Below are 17304 nucleotides of genomic sequence, written 5' to 3'. Positions count from 1 at the left end.
AATTCAGGGTTCCTTTAAATTAAATTGCTAATAGCTGGCCATATAGCAGGCCCATTGGCTTCATAGAACTTGCTAGGATATATTGTCTGGGTTTGCACATCACACTAGCCTAAGCTAAAAGGGAGTCTCTCATGATCCAGCATATTGTGAGAACCAGCCCTTCTTGGTAAGTCTTTTTGGTTTTGTTGTTCAGTTGCTAAGTTGTGTCTGACTGTTTGCAACCCCATGACACCAGGCCCCATCTTCCACTGACTCCCAGAGTTTCCCCAAATTCATGTTCCTTGGTAAGTCTAATTATCATGTATTTGGTTTGAGTCTGCTGCATTGTACAAACCGAGTAACTGTATTTCGTTGACCTAAATTAAGGCCTAGCACATTTACTTAACACATTTGTAGAGCTACTCATCTCACAAGTGTGATTCTGGGTAGCTCAAAACAATTAAAATAACAAAGCACTAATAAGGAAATAAACACAGAAGCATACAACTATCCTTAAAACCACAATTAAGAATTCAACATACCATACATCCATGCAATACAGCCTTTGCTCAGGCTCACTAATACTGCTAGATCCCCTCTCCCCATCCTCCCCAGGCATGAGGCATAACTAAATCTTCAGGCCCTTTCTAAAGACCAGAAAGGTCAAGACCATCTAAGTTCTGGAGGAAGGTTTCAAAAGGAAGACATGTGGTAGTGTCAGAATAATTTGAGGTTCCAAGGCAGGGTTGTGCAAGAACAAATCAAAATGAAATCCAGACATCTGTGAAGAAAGATATATTTATTCCCCAAAAGCAAAGAGAAAATGAGGTACAGAAGGGCTGTTTATAGGGGAGCTTGTCTTTGGTTTAGGTTTTGAGAGGTGCGGATGTGTGTTGGTTCTAGGTCAAGGATCTTCAAACTTGGCAAGTTTAAGACTTGTGAACCTCAACTCCCAGAATTCCTGAGCTAACAGGACTGGAGGAGGAATTCTGGGATTTGAAGTCCACAAGTCTTAAAGCTGCCAAGTTTGAAGACCCCTGTTCTAGGTGCTTGTTTGGCAAAAGAAAACTGATGTTTGTATGGGAGCAAAAAAAAAAAATACAGAACAACTATACAATAGTGTTAGAAAATAATGGTGCAGTGTTGGCTAGCATGCTTCAAGCTATACAACCCTCTTTTCTATGGAGTGAAAAATTATTTTGGGAGGAAAATAATTTGAAAGGGTCAGTAACAAGGCCAATTATCCCAATGAGTTACAACTCTCACAATCTGCCATGACCAGTCTTCCGCAACTTTTCCCTGGAGTTTTGCTTGATGGGGGTTCACTTAAGGCCATGTTTGCGTATGCACACACACATATTACATGATAAGTACACATACTAAAGCATACCAATAATTACAAACATAGATAATATCCAATTGTTTTTTCCCTGCCATTCTTTTGTTCCTTTAACCTGACATAACACAAATCCTAGTATGAATTCAGTCAGTTGCTCAGGGACAGCAATGTAGGTTGATTTTGATGTCTGTGGTTATCAACAGAAAGTAGAAGTTCAGGCAGAGGGTCTGGTTGATGAAGGCTAACCAAAGTTCAAAGTTTTCAATAGCCTGGAGACCTCTTTCTGAAGTGACTGCAGTTTCTCCTACTGAAGTTTACTGAATTAAAAGACAATTGTTAGCCATTGTTGTGGGGGAGCCAGGGTTCTATTAACACTCACCGTACATCTATGCCCAGTAGTGCCAAGTCTGTTACTGAGTGCCCATTCAACTTCCATATTGATGACATTTCAGTAGTTTTCAGCTATATCCATCAGCAGAAAAGCAGGTTCTTGCTTTCTCTCTTGGGGGAAGTTCTTTTGTTAGGCCTAGACTGGGTGAGACTCAACAATTCATTGGAGTTCAGGAAAGCTTGATCTCAAAGACGCTCCAGCTCCTTTAATGACTGATGGTCGGCAGGACACAGATAAGCTGTTAAAAGAAAACTTTAAAAATAATGAGTGCAATAACTACAGCCGCAGAATCTAGTAAGTCTCCTGGCCTCAGTCCTGTTGCCTCCTGTACTATGACAAGACAGTCCAGGTTCAAAACCCAAGTGCCAAGAGATGGGGTGAGCTCCCATTACTTGCCCCAGTTCCTGCCCACCCAGCAATTCAAAAGCATGCAGATGCAAGTAAATAAATAGGTACCACTTTGGTGGGAAGGTAATAGTGTTCTGTGTGCCTTGGCATATAGCTATGCTGACCACATAACCACAGAAACGTCTTCAGACTATGCTGAATGATGAGCATTGCCCCTAAAGTTTGGACATGACTGGATAGGGAAACCTTTACCTTTATACCCTAAGGCAAGATTTGGATCATCCATTACTTGAGCTGCAAAGCTATTTAATACTTTCCCCATTTCTGTGATGACTCGGGGCATGGCACAGAGATAACACAGGCAGTTGGCAGTTCAAACCACCCCTTTATTGATCCAAATTTCCCCAAATGCTCCCACATTTCTGGCAAGTCCCAGAGCAAAGTGATAACAAACAGACACACCTCAAATAACCTCTGGCTGCAAATAGTCCAGCCCAACGCTGTGAACACCACGGCTGCACAGCAATAAATCAAGCAGGGTAAGTTGAAGAGTCCAGGAAGCAAGGGAGCACAGCAAGTAATCCAGAAATCTAGAAGGAATGCAAGGAATCCGGGAAAGTTCAAACGTGGCACTCAACACTCCATGATTTCAGCATTTCTTCCTGACCAATGCCCCTCCCCACAGCGGCTCCTTAAATCTCAGTCCCCAGGTGTGTCTTGTGAAGAGGGGTGGGGTACTCTCCTCCTGAGTAGCTGCTCAGCCTGCACTGTTCTTCTCTTCTCCCCGTGCTCATGGGTCAGGAGTGGGGTGGTCCTTGCTCGTAGCCTGAGCTCTTTCTCTCATGTTCCCTGCTTAGATTCTCTTGGTTATCCTGCCATTCCTCCCTGCCTACAAGCTGTCCTAATTCTGAAAGGCCCTGGCCTGACTGGCCTTGCTCCTCCCCATTTTCCTCAGAAGCCAACCCCTTCATCTCTGTCAGCTCCAGTTCCCCAGCTCCCACAGGGGCATTACACTTTTTCTTAATAATTGCCCAGAATGAGATTTTGCAAAGCTGGGAAGGTACCCGAGAATGTATTTTTCTTTCTTTGTATTGATTCCATAGCCAAGAGTCAGAAGTAATTCTTTTCAGATAGCATATTCCTGTCCCTGGAGGTTCTATCAAATATGGCCAAACTTTGTTTTTCCTGCCCTCTTTTACCCTTATCGGATGCCACATTAAGGGGCAAAGATGAAACCCAGCAGATGTGCTCCTAAACAATCCACTTAGGATTTTCAAAGGTAAAACACTCAGGCAAAAGGTAAAAAGTTACATACCTTTAGGTTTTGTTGTTTTTCTTATTGGCCTGCATTGAGCCCACAATGCTGAATCGTTTCTATGGAAAAGAGATGATAGGATTACCGATAGAGGTAAAATGCAAATTTGTCTTGGAGGCAGTACAGCAGATTAGCAACAGCAGCTGGGAAAGCAAAAGTGAGCTTTCCTCCTAGGGCTGAGAGAAAATGTGACTGGCCCAAGGTCATCCAGCTGGCTTTCATGGCTAAGGTAAGGCGTGAACCAATATTCCTAAATTTCTACTCTGGTGCCTTAACCACTAGACCAAACTGGGTTTCTCTGAATTTGTTTACCTTCCTTTCTTTGGCTTCAAGAGAGAGGAAAAAAAAACCAAGTTTAACACACATTTAGCAACAACTAGTCTCTTCCTTTAGCCATCCAGGCTAAAATATTTTAAAACTCATTTTGCCACCCAACCTATGCAAGCTTCAAATCTTCTAAATCACATTTCTTAAACTTTATCACTGACCATATAGAGCAGGGGTCTCCAAACTTGGCAACTTTAAGACTTGTGGACTTCAACTCGCAGAATATGCTGGCTGGAGAATTCTGGGAGTTGAAGTCCACAAGTCTTAAACTTGCCAAGTTTGGAGACCTCTGATATAAAATATAAAATTTCTCTTCCTGCTTTCCTATATTCTATCTAGACCACAGTTTTAATTCATTCTAAAACTGGCATTCCCCCCCGCCCAAACCCCCTTTCCTGCACATCATTAACTTTCTTACAAGCAAAAAAAAGTATATAATTGTGAAAATGAAAGCTGTAAGTAGGGCAGTTGTACTTCTCCATACATACCTCTTACAATGCAGTTTACAAATACAAAGACAGAATGGGGCTAGCGTTGCTTTTGATATACCTTGCAGCTAGTGATTGGGATACAAGCCTCTGCTGGGTTGTGAGGTTGCAATTTCTTCCTCTTAATTAGCACACCTGATAAGTAAAACAGTAAATTAACCAGGAATTAATTGAAGAAAACAGCTAGTTTTAGGACTGATTAAATCATCCACTGGGCTGCTTTCCTCCTCTTCTGCTGGTTTTCTTGCAACATTGACAAATTACAGTTAGGAAGGTATATTTGACTAAGGCATTCATTCACACAAGATTTTCAAAACAGAACTCTTGTCTTTCTGCTTGAGAGAAGATATAAGAAAAGAAAGGAAAGGGAGGGGTGGTGGGAGGAAATTTCTCTCCTTAGTTCTTTGCTGGTCAGGCAAATCAAGGTGGATTCTTTCCCATAGCTTCATTCAGTCTCTTCTTAAAGAGATTAGAGGGAAAAATGGTTAGCAGTTGCAATAAGGTCAGATTAGGCTGCAGAGCAGAGAGTGATTACAGAATTCCTCCCCTTCTTTTCCTCAGCCTCCAAGCCATCTGTTTGTTAGGCAGGTAACATGGAGGAACTGAAGAAAATATATTGCTTTCTATGGGCTTCTTGGATGTCGATCATCAATCAACAGTCCGATTAAGTCATCTTTTTATATCAACTTTCTTACCTCAGAACATAAAATCACAACACAAATACAATGACAGTAAAATCATCTCACTTTTCATGGAAAGATAACATCAGAGTTCCTAGCCAGGCATTTTCTTTATTAAAACTGTAACTTTTCATCTTGTTTCAATTTACACTTGAAGAAACATTCATATAAAGGTAAAGGTATAAGTTTCCTCTGCTCAGTTGTGTCTGGCTCTAGGAGGCCATGTTCAACTCCCAGCAATGGATTCAGTGGTGGTATTCTACCAGTTTGGCCTGGTTTTAGCATACCGGTAGCGCTGAAGATCAGCAGAGACTGAACCAGTTCTGTCTGAGGAGCTGGTGGAGCTGCTGTTGGGCCCACCCGCCTACCAGGGCTGCCATACTGACCTTTTGTGATGACCTGGGATGTGGCACAAAAGCAACAAAGTCACAAAAATAGGTAAAGTCCCTTTAATATGTCCAACTTGGCCCCCAATGTCCTGTTTTCCTTGGCTGGAGATCAAACTCGTCCAAAAACAGTCTACAAAGGAAAGAAATGCAGTCTGAACCCAAAGTACAGATAAAGTAGAAATAAAAAAACCCAACATAAACCACACTGAAATAATTAACATGACAGGCCAGGGTCATAAATTGTAGACTTCCAAAAGACAACAAAGCATACACAGTTGGAAGAATGCCAAAAGATAAGCGTAGATAAAGATAATGCACACTTTGCTTCCAGCTGTGTGCAAACACCCTTCTTATATCCTGTTTTCCCAGCTGCAATTAATGAAAGGGATCAGGCCTTTTTTTTAAATAAAGTTTTATTTGAGTTTTCACACATACAAAATACAAGTAAAACATCTTTTTTGAAAATAGCATGGTCCTGGGTTGAACTTCTTTATACAGACAAAAAACTCAATTTCATGCTCGTTTTTGTGTTCTGTTCCATATCTTATACTATTCTACATTTTCTATATAGTTTTTCCCCTCTTTTAATTTTCTCAATTTTATTTTGATTATCTCATCTCAATTCAAATCATTATATTTATGCTTTTGTCTGTTCTGTTTCAATTTCATATTATCTTTTCTCATTAAACAGATTTTCTCCTGTAGTTACTAATTGGAGTATGACACCTTTATATCTTTTAATTACATCCATTCAATTCTTATTTAAACTTCAATATATACCTTAAGGTTATGACCTTCAATATAATACATAATACATAACTTCCAATCGAATTCTGCTTGGTACATTCTTATAATACACACTATATTCTTTTTTTTAAAAAAAAGGATTATAAATATATGTAATTATAAACCCTCATTCCATTCCAATTCAGTTCTATCGTTAATAATCACTAAAATCTTAACATCTTTAACACTTCTTTTCAATTAAATATCATACTTCCTTAAAGACACATATAATCTCCATAATTAATTTTTCCCTTATTTCTCTTCACATATGTTTTATAAATCATTAAATATTCATTTTGTTACATTTATTTATTGACAAGCATTCCACTGAATTAAGATAGCTATTTTATCAAACATTTTAATCATACATTGTTTCATATTTTCTAAAATTATTTCTGTTTCTAATATAGCAATACTATCTTATCTACCTTTGCAGAATCCCCTTTTCCATTAAATTTTCAGCCATTATCTCTAAATAGGCCCTGTTTCTCTATATTTTGTTTCTGTCCTTTATAACTTCTTTTCCTTTCTTTCTTCCCTCTCATTTTCTCCCTCCCCTTTTTACCCTCTTGTCTCTCTAGTTCTAATTCTCTCTTCTGCATTTCCCTCTTCTGTTGCTTTCTGATTTTATACTTATTTTTCACTCTATTTTTTTTGGAGTTGTTTTTCCCAATCTTAAACTTTCCATTCTCTTTCCCCCCTTTCCTTTTCCCCCCCCACCTAAGATTACTTGTTCATTAAAGATGGCTTCTTCTTTGTCGCAATCTTCTTGTTCTGCAGGCATTTCTTGTTGTTTCTCATAGTTCCAAATCTCCATTTCTAAGAACTGAAATATGAAGCCAAAAGAACCTCTCCCTTCTTGTGCATCTTCTTTGTACTTTTTAAGTTCCATTTTCAATTCTTCTAAAAGTGGAGGCATTTTAAACAGTTTTAAACAACCACCCGATTGATTTTAATCATTCAAATACAATAACCATGAATCCAGAAATCATCAAGTAATCCAAATAGTCCAGAGTTATATCTTCTTATTTCTTTTTCCACTTTCTCTTCCTGGGGTTTTTGTTGCAATATTTCAGTTAGAATGTATCTTTTGGAAGTCTTGTTGAGATTTTGCTATAAGTTCTTTTTAATTCCACGCAGTCTCCTCCCTTCCAGATCCTGCCCTTTTATTCTTTTTCTCTCCTTTCCTGTTTTCAAAAACTTTTGATTATCCAGAAATCTTTATTATCCCTTTGACTTTTTATTTTCAGCATTAAATGCCTATTCATGTCAAAGTGGATTTTTTTTCCAATTTCTTACTTAAAGGGATCAGGCCTTTTTCTCTCCCATAAGCCATGTTGCTTCCTTCTCCATTCCTCCCTGCGTGCCCTAGGATGAAGAGGGGGTGGCCCTGAGTCTTTCTCTGAATACCCAGGTGGACTGTGCCCTTCCCCGTGTCTTCCACAGCCACTGGAGCCACACTCCCACTCCCTGTCAGCTGTTCAGTCTCCCCCTCAGAATCAGACTCCAACAAGGGCATGATACCTTTATTCCCTGCTTTTGAAGCGCAGCTGCTTTGTGCGGCACAGCAGATTGGCGTGCATTAGCTGTTGAAGCTACAGGGATTGCAGGAGGCGAGTAGGAAAGCCTCTGCGTATGCACAAAGTGCGCCCACCAAGCCACACCCACTGAACCGGTGGTAAACTATTTTGAAACCCACCACTGAATGGATTCTATGACCCCCACCAATGGAAGCTTACTATCTCATGACATTTATTGTTTTATCAATGTTTAAAATACAAAGAAAAAGAAAAGTAGGAAATTAAGGGAAAGAAAAAGAGAGGGGAAAAGAAAATATGAGGTACAAAGGAAGAAAGAAAAAGGCATTGACTTCCAACTCTTTTTAGCACCATAAAAGATAACAACATTATAGCCTCAACTTTTTACTTTTACATCTATGGTGATTCTCAGTCATCCTTTTCATGGTTGTCCCAAAGGTGCTTTTTCAAGAGGCAACTGGGTGTCTAGTTTAGCTATGCACTTTGGGATGAACACCCTTTGAATGGTACGGGAGTATGGATGGATTTCCAGAAAAATTGCAGACTACAGGAATCATCTATGCTTCAGTTTGAGATGCAAACAACATAGACTCATCCTCAACAGCCTGCAGTTCAACAGTAAAGGGACACAGGGCAGAAAACATCCTGCAGAAAGCATAGCTCCAACTTCTCAATGAATGAATAAGACAGATTAATTTTTAATTTTACAATTGAGGTTTTGAAAGAGAGAGTGGAACTCAAACTCCAAAAGCCAACATCACTTTACCAACAGAAGTATTTTTTTTACTTTTACACATTAGTATATAACTAGCCATTTCTATAACAAGAAATCTATCTAATCGGCAAAACCAAAGCCAAAATTTCATTTTGTTTCATCATAAGCATAAATCCAGGGGTGATATCCAAATAAAAAACATAATTAAATATATTCACCTCTTTGAATAAAACAATCAGCTCAATGGAAGTTTACAGACCATGGCTGATATGGTAAAACCTGGTTGATATATCCCAAAAGTGCTTTTTCAAGAGGCAAATGGACTTTCTGGTTTTTCTTTGAAGATGTTTCACTTCTCATCCTGAAGCGAAACATCTTCAAAGCTGAAGAAGCTTCTTGGATGAGAAGCGAAATGTCTTCAAAGAAAAACCAGAAAGTCTAGTTGCCTCATGAAAAAGCACCTTTGGGACAAACCTGACCTGGTTGACTGAGAATCTCATAGACATTTGGCTGATATAGGTGATTTCAAACAAAGGTGTCTGATGGGAAGGCTGTCAAAAAAGTCAAGAGATGACCAGTGTTTATATACGTTGCATGTCTGATGCATATAAATAGAGGCAGAGCTTTGATTGCATAGTTCCAGCCATCATTCTGACTTGTTTTCATCTTCTATCTGGATACTCTGGATTTTGAATTAATATTCTCTCACTCCAGGGATGGAGGAGAAATCCCTCAATTCTCATTTGAATGGGAACTTATCTAATTTTATAGTTTTTAAATCTGTACCTTGAATGGAAGCTGAACACTTAAGTTTTCCAGTAAGCTTGCTGTGAGTTTTAATTTTTTTATATTTTTTGTATTTCCTAGGCGGTGATTGCACTTTTCTTCTACCATTATATTGTGGTTTTAGCTTATCTTTGAATCACTTGATGATTAGGCAGCTTGGCAAATCGAGCAAACAAACAAATAAAATTCCTTGTTTGCATATATAAAGCATAATTATAAAACAAAAATGCCTATGTTTGGAGAAATGTGTAGCAATTTATATACACATTTGAATACACACTTAAAAAAATAATCTATTGACAATACACAAAGGAGAGCCTGAGAAAAGCAGAGCTTGGCAGATTAGCAAAAATGAAACATACAGTCTATCCCAATTCTCAGCTGCCAAACACCCCCTCCCCTACGCAATGAAGCAGCAAAGCCAAACTGCAAGTTCTTGTTTAGTTTTTGTTTTTTTCACTTAGAAAGTGCTCTCTGTGTTATCCTCTGTCCGTTCCTTTGAGTAGACTACTCGAGCCTTAACACTTAGACTTACATACCCCTTCACAGTGCTTGACCCCTCTCCCTAAGTGGTTTACAAAGCCAATCTGTTGCACCCAACAATCTGAGTCTTCATTTTACAGGCCTTGGAAGGATGGAAGGCTGAATCAACCTTGATCGAACTCCTGGCAATGAGGAGAGCCAGCCTGCTGTCAGTATTCCAACAAACCGCCATTCTACCCAATAACTCCGAGACAGACATCTCTCAAAAGTTCCTTTTATTTGGATAGTGACTGGTACAACTATGGAATCCCGAATCTGAAAATTGTGGGCTTCCTTACAATAAGTAAAAACTACAAATCCATCCCCTGCACCCATCACCATATCACATGGTCCAATCACCATCCGTCCCAAAGTAAGAGTTCCTTTCACTATGCGCAATACCACCTGACCTTGAATCAGAAAAAGAACGTTATTATGTCTAACTAGATATACCCTAATGAACTTCCCCCTCTCATTTTCCCAGGCTCAATTGTGGCAGTGTGGGATCATCAGATCTCAATATGGCTTCCAAAGCTGACACCTGAAATATTGCATTGTAACCACTGCACCATCACTATCCCTAACAAGTGAGCCTACAATGGAAACTTGCTGTTAGATTTCAGAGTCTCTTAGCCCTGCTTTAGGTAACAGTTCAAAAGCTCAGGTTCATATGACTCATATGGAGACTTCGTGCCATTTTGGGAATGAAATGTGGCAAATCTGTTCATGAATAATTGAGGGTAGCACACAGCATTCCTTAAGTGAAGGCATTCATCTGTTATGCTGTTCTCCTTACTATAGAGCACAGTTGAGAGGGTTTTCATTATAGATACAAGCTTGGAAAGGTGACTTGTATTATGTAAGCATTTTGTGTGGTTTAATTTTTGTCTTGGTGTTTAAGAAAAGGAGGGGGGGGGGTAAGCCAATTCCAAAGAAGAAAGATGCAAAAAGTTATTCTCAATCGTCTGACTGAGGCTGTCTCTTTAATGCTGTCCAATTGTGGTGACAGATTTCTCCAGTTAGAAAATGCTTCCCGTGTGGATTTCAATTAAGGTTCCATTGAAATAATAGCTGATTAGCATATTACTATCAGCAGCCAGGCACTGTGCCTGCAGCTAGGACAAATTGTGCACATTTTCTGATATGTCATTTCTCTAGGTTTCTGACATAAAAAGATCTCTATAGTAGCAGAGTTCAGTTTTACCGCAAAGTCAGAGCACTGATGCAAATATATTTTCTGCGTTGTTGTTTCTTTCCCTTTCCACCTACCTGCTTCTCAAGTGCCTAGAACTCTATGAGGTAGAAACATTTTCTCTTGATACTTTGGGCTGTGAGGTGATGTTACCATCCCTGAGGCATAATGCTGGCAATATTTGCTTCATCAAGGTGATTCCTGTTGGGTCTGAAGCCTCCTTCACCTGGTCCAGTAGCTGGAAGGAGCTTCAGCACATCTGTTTCACTTCTTAGAAGTATTGAGACTTTACAGAATAACTTTGAAAGGGTGTTTTGCTTTTAAAGACATTGCTTTGGAGATTTGCCCAGCCTTGATGTAGAACATTTGTCTCTTAGGATAATATCGAAATACATCTGAGGTAGTAGCACACCATATGCCTCAAATGCTTATGCCACATAGTCAGGGGTGGAATTCAATTTTTTTAACAATGGGTTGTGTGGGTGTGACTAGGTGGGCATGGCCATATGACTGGGTGGGTGTGGCTTCTTCATCTTTGTCTTCTTTTTTGCAGCACCCCCGCTCCATTTTTGGGCCTCCTGGGACTCAGGGAAGCTTCCTGAGGGGCGTTTTTGCTCCCAGAAGGCTTCCCGGAGGCCTAGAAAGGCAAAACAGTAAGACAGTGAAGGGGATCCCAACACAGCTGATCATTAGACCAGTGATTGTTGGGAGGGGAAAAAAAAGAAATACCTTAAGGAGTGACTGGGCGGGGGAGAATGCAGTCATCAGACATGTGTGTATGTGCGATAAGGACTGAATGGGCGGGGAGGGGTGGGCGGAGAGGGGCAGGGCCAGCCAGGGGAATGATTTGCCAGTTCTCTGAACTGCACAGAATTGTAACAATCAGTTTTATAGAACCGGTCCAAACTGGTAGAATCCCACCCCTGCACATAGTATATTTACTGGTAGACCTTGCTAAACAATGGTACCTGGGACCGGCAATTCCACTGCTAAGTGATGCGATCCTAAAGCACAGCATCACATGAGCATGCTGGCCTATGGCAGTAGACATGGTAGTTCTGGTTGTTGCCGTTAGTCGCACAAGGTTGTTTGGCACAACGTCATGTAATCTCCATTTGTAACTTCCTGATGGTTACTCCAATGATTTTGCTTTCGGGAAACCAGCCCTGGAGGTTGAAAATGGCAGTTATGTGACTGTGGGACTCTGCAATCATCGTAATTGTTAGCCGTTTGCAATCTACCTGTATCACAATCATGTGACTGCTTTAATGACTGCAATTACAAGGACATAAGTCTTCTTGTTCAGTGCCATCATAACTGAATGGTCTCTGAACTAGGACTACCCTATTAATGTTTTTGTTATGGCTTGTTCATTTTGCTACATAAAAAGAAGAAAGTTTATATGTGTTTATATAGACACATATAATCTCATATTTGCTCCATTTTCTTCCATGGCTGACTCTCTTTGAGGCTTTTATGCAGTGTCTGGGGTGTTCAGGAGCATTTGGTTAGAGATAAGAGGTAGAAATTAGCTAAAGGAAGATTAATGCTATGTATGAATTAAATATAAAGATGGTTTATAATTATGAATATGCTAATATAATTAACAGAATTATAAACAAGCTAATATAAAGAGAAATCTAGTTAAAACTATTCTGTTATAATACTACTATTGTTACCAGTATATGTATGAATATGTTGGTTTGCCTTTTCTTTATTTTTCTGATATGTCTTGACAATACACTGTATTCAAAATGTTCATGAATAAATAAAAAAAACATACACAAAAAAGGGAGCATTGGTGCAAAACAGGGGAGAGAGAATTGCCCTGGTCCGCTGAGCTTATCATGAATGCTTGATAAATAGGAGAATACAATTTTCCCTAACTTGTCCCTTGCCTGATGAACTAGAACTACAATGTCTGGGTTTCCCAGCCATGCTGCAAAAGACTGAGATCACAAAGGACTTCTGGAAAGGATTATATCTGAAGTTCTTACTCTTGTAAAAGTTGCAAGATGCAACTTTTACTGTTGGGACCTGCAACACATTCAGATTCAGTATTTCTCAACTTTAGCAACTTTTAAGATACGTGGACTTCAAATCGCATCTGTCTGGAGAGGAAATTCTGGGAGTTGAAGTCCATACATACATCTTATAGCTGCTAAGGTTGAGAGATACATGGTCAAGCTTGAAGAAAACAGCTGGAGTCACCCAGGAGAATAATACTATGAGAGCAACAGGTCAATAACGTTTTCAGTCTGGTGAAAATGTGTGTGAAAGGGCCCTCAGTTTTGTATTAAACCTGTTGATAACAATGCAGCAACTATGGCACTAAATGCTGGAGTTTATACTGTATGATGCACAATTCAAGATAACTCATTTCTGGGGAAAACATTAGCAAAGAACTCAATAAGCATATTCTTAAAATTATAACAAACTCTACAATCAGCAAGCTGCTTAAAAACAAAACAGCCAAACTCCTTATTAATCTGAATCTTGCTCCTGGAAAATTGTATATGTTCTCTGAAAACCACAGGGCAATGTCCAAGGATTCTTGGCTCAGATAAAAACACATTTATTGAGGTTTGCCCTGTGCATTACATAATAAATTTAATTGTAACAAAGCTATTTGAGTTACATTAGCTGGCACAACCTTTCTCCAAAAAGATGCACTTCAATGCAACTGTAAAATAACATCTACCCTCAAACTATATCTTTTAATGTAACTGGAAAAAAATAGTACATTGGGATTAACTCCATTAACTATATTTCACTGACAACTTCATTTTAGATTAATTTTAAATTAAATCAAATTTAATCTTTGTCCTGGTTCCTCTGCCTGCTTTGCCTTGATTCAATTTACAATTTGGAGTAAAACGCATATATGACACAAAGGCCATGTACGACCCTTGGCTGGGAAAAGGAAGGCACAATCTATCCATGGTTATGGGATAATATCATTATTATGGTATACTGCAGTGATGGGTTTCTGGATTTAGCAATAGCAATAGCAATAGCACTTACACAGCTCCATAGTGCTTTACACTTATATACTCCATAGTGCTTTAGTCCTTATATACAGCTCCATAGTGCTTTACAGCACTCTCTGAGTGGCTTATGATTTCAACATATTGCTCCCAGAATCTGGATCCTCATTATACTCATCTCAGAAGGATGGAAGGCTGAGTCAACTTGGAGCCCATCAGGATCGAACGCTAGACTATGGGCAGAGTTTTCTTGCAATACTGCATTTTAACCACTGTGCCACCAGGGCTTATTGAAATGGCACCACACTCTCTAGTCTAGAGAGCATCTTTTTTCAAATGTGGCTGAAATTATATCTAAAGATGGTGCAGCCTTCACTTAATCTAGGGAGGAAAGGACTTGGTCACACCAGTCCTTAGCATGTTGATCCTTTTATTTTTCAGTGGGAGCCACATGAAGCTCTGATGTCATTTAATGGCAAAGAGAGCTATGACTCAAGGCAGAGAAGCCTGCAAAACCATCTTCTCCAGACTGAATCAAGTTTTGACTTTGCTGAGGGTCCTTGCTGCAATGGAATGTCCCCAATAGGGACCAGCCTAACTTTTCAGACTCTGCAATGAGAAGGACTGAAAGATTTATGATAGATAAGACTCTAGCCAAAAAGAAACAAACAATAGGCATTCCTTTGCTATGGAACATTCATTATTATTAAGAAGTCTTTAAGGGTTAGCTGAATTCTGCTTCCCTATTAATTCCATTCATTAAACCTAATTCTGCTCTGTGGAGCAACAAAGAGTGAAAGCACTCTCTTTTCTGTTTGTAAATCTTTTTACAATTAGATTCCATACTTATTATTTTTTTAGATTTATATTACCTGGGTAAGAAATGTATTAATATAGTAGTAAAGAAGCAAAGGAACTGGTGGCTCAGTGGCTAAGACACAGAGCTTGTCGATGAGAAAGTTTAGTAGTTTGGTGGTTTGAATCCCTAGCATTGCCTAATGGAGTGAACTCCCATTACTTGTTCCAGCTTCTGCCAACCTAGTCATTCGAAGGTAGGTAAAAATGCAAGTTTATTTTTATTTGTTTATTTGATTTGTCAATCACTTACAAGATAACAGGTATAAGTATAAACATAGTTTTGAATACATGAGATGGATACATATAAGAAAAATAAAAAGAAACAATAGGACAGGGAGGTAGGCACGATTGGTGCACTTATGAAGGCCCCCTACGGGCCTCTTTGGAAGGGGGTGAGGTCAATTGTAGACAGTCTAAGGTTAAAGTTTTTGGGGTTTGGGGAACAAATCAGAGAGTCAGGTAGAATATTCCCGACATTGACCACTCAGTTGCTGAAGTAGTATTTTCTGCAATCAAGTTTGGTGCGGTTTACCTTGAGTTTGTATCTAATGTGTGCTCTTGTATTGTTATGATTGAAGCTGAAGTATTCATTTGCAGGTAGGACATTGCAATGTATGATTTTATATACTATATTTAGATCAGACCGAAGACGGCGTAGTTCTAGGTTTTCTAGGTCTAGAGTTTCAAGTCTGGTGGCATAAGGTATTCTACAACGAGTAGAGGAGCAGAGAAGTTGACAATAGGGACCACTTTGATGGGAAGGTAACAGCATTCCATGCACCTTTGGCATTAAGTCATGCCGGCCACATGACCACAGAGACATCTTCAGACAATGCTGGTTCTTCGGCTTTGTAACAAAGATGAGCACTGCCCCCTAGAGCCAGAAATGACTAGCATGTATGTGCGAGGGGAACCTTTACCTTTAGAGAAGCAAATGTTATTATATTATTTATTTTGCTATTATTGTATCTATTTGCTTCACTCTTTTTTGTTCCTTTTAATGTTGCTGGTCATTGATTGAATAAATATTATTGTAACTGTAATTAGTGGAATATAGCATTATGTAATTAGATGTAAAGTTGTACTTCAAGGTATCTGGGTATTTAAAAAAAAATAAGGTTACCTATCCAGTGGGAGAAGATGGCAGTTAAAAAAGAGATGTTGAGCTTCCTAACCCATCCTTAAGACCTTCAGATTTCCTTCTCACAATTAATTTAAATACTATATTCCACAAATTAGCCTATGAAGAGATCTTAATTTCCAAATTAAGAATAAAAACATAAGGTTAGACATTTTAACCAAGAAGGCTGACTCCTTCTTCTATGCAGAAATCTAAATTTAAATCATTCAGACGCATTTTTCATTTCTTTACAATGAAAGAGACCTCACCACTTCTCTAAGTAATTGTTTAGAACTGCTGTATTAAGAAGGTTTTTCTAACATTCTTCTGAAAAGTGTCTTGTTGACTGAAGTCTGTTATTTTGTGTCTTCCATAATGGTGCAAAAACAGTATCACAAATCTTCCAATATATTTTAGAAATGAATGGGAGTGTCAGGTCTGCCATCTTCAGATTGGTGCCTCACTGGCATCCTGCCAGCAAAGATTGGGGTGGGAAGGGGGTGGGTATGGGGGAACAAATGGGCAATAAGCCTGTGTGAGTATGTGAGGGGAAATAGGAAGGGAGGAAATGACAGCTTGATGAAGAATAGAGAAGCTCAGAACCAGTTTGTGCCAGCACTCAGGGCCCTGCACTCCAAGAAAGAATGTGGATTACTCCAACATCTCAGCATTGGCAAAACACCAAGGCGAATCTTCATTGGCTAAAGATGAACTGGTCATGTGGGGACGGCTGGGATGAGGAGAAACATTTTGTATCTTTTTCACATGGGAAACTTAGTTCTGGCCTGACTTTGCTGCAACCGGTGTCCTTTATTAAAAAGTCCTGTCACTTTAACCAAATGGAGTCGAAGGTCTTTCTTTCCTAAGGGACTTATCTGGGGCAGTTCTGACAGGGAGAACCGGCCTTAAGAATAAACACAAGTGCCCATCTCATTCACTTGTTTTCCTCAGTGATCAGCAAAACATCATACTATGAGAGATAACCCAAATGGACCAATTAAAGTAAACCATATAAATACATGCAAGATGGAGATTTTTTCAGCAGCTGAGATATGTATGATTTGGATTATATAGTACAATAAGTCAAGTCCAAGAGTCAATTTGAAGTGCTAACCATCAGTCTAGGAATCATTATAACTCCAGCATATAATTTATAGCTCCCGAACCATCCAGAGCTTTGTCACAAAAATTGGGCAATAAGATTTTGATGTTTAATGTTAGTCTGATTTTGGTTTTTTTTTAAAGTTATTTTAAGACATAAGACATAAGAATTTATTTGTCATTACACTCGCAAGCGGGTGCAACGAAATGAGGTGCTCTTCCACAAGTAAAACTGGACAACAGTTTTAAGAGTGGGCATTGGAGCAGAAAGCAAGATGATGCTCATTCCCACCTTTAAGACTCACAAAATCCCAAACCAAATGAAAAATGAACTCTTACATCTTCAGGTGATGTCCCTAAGTCACTAGAAGGCCTCTTGTCTCCCTGATTGAGATTCACTGTGTTAAGCCAAGCAACCATAGTGAAATGAGTTACCTAGAAAT

This window comes from Pseudonaja textilis, chromosome 1, assembly GCF_049901715.1.
Source record: "Pseudonaja textilis isolate UNSWEBS1 chromosome 1, rPseTex1.2, whole genome shotgun sequence".
In the NCBI taxonomy this organism is placed as follows: domain Eukaryota; kingdom Metazoa; phylum Chordata; class Lepidosauria; order Squamata; family Elapidae; genus Pseudonaja; species Pseudonaja textilis.
The sequence above is the reverse complement of the archived record's forward strand: the minus strand, read 5'-3'. Positions refer to the sequence as shown.